Consider the following 852-nt stretch of genomic DNA (forward strand, 5'->3'; position numbering starts at 1 on the left):
AACCAATCAGATTGAGAGTTAGTGGTCCCAGGGCCAGCTGGCTGGCGTATGATTCAAAGGGCTTTATTGTTATTTCAACCACATACAGCTGTACAGTATACAGTGAAATGAGACGGTGTTTCCCAGAGCTAAAGTGTTAGTGCAAAGAATGCAGTGCAAAAAGATAAAATAAGACAAAAAATAGAATAAAATTAAAATAGAAACAGAAATATGGACACAGTAGTGCAATATAAGTAACGTCAGCACTTTCAAGTCCTCTGATTGAATGGTCAGAGAGCTTAGTCAAAGCTAGGCATTCGTATCTGTAGCGACCTGCATAAACTAAAACTTTATCGTAAAAGTACATCAATCCATTATCTATGCACTGCTTAATCCTCACTAGGGTTGCGGGGGGCTGGAGTCTATCCCAGCCGAGTTAGGGCGAAGGCAGGGGACACCCTGGACAGGTCGCCAGTCTATTGCAGGGTGACACTTAGAGTCAGACAACCAAGCACACTGACATTCACACCTATGGACAATTTAGAATCACCAATTAACCTCAACATGTTTTAGACCTTGTGGGAGGAAGCCGGCGAACCTGTGATGGCTCGTGACCACCTAGTGCGTGTGTGTGTGTGTGTGCGGAACCCAAACAAAGAGGACACGGGGAATAAAGGGAGGAACAGGTTTACTTTAGGGGAATCCAGGGGGTGTGGGGCACCAAGAGGCTGGGGGAATCCAGGGCAGGGGCGCAGGCATAAAAAGTCCTTAGGAGGCCTACCTGTACACCGAAGGACCTCAGTCTGCGCAGCAGGTGGAGTCTGCTCTGACCCTTTTTGTACAGAGCCCGAGTGTTAACTGTCAATGCACAGA

The sequence above is a fragment of the Stegastes partitus genome, unplaced genomic scaffold (genome assembly GCF_000690725.1).
Source record: "Stegastes partitus isolate 25-593 unplaced genomic scaffold, Stegastes_partitus-1.0.2 Scaffold319, whole genome shotgun sequence".
NCBI classification, from domain to species: Eukaryota; Metazoa; Chordata; class Actinopteri; family Pomacentridae; genus Stegastes; species Stegastes partitus.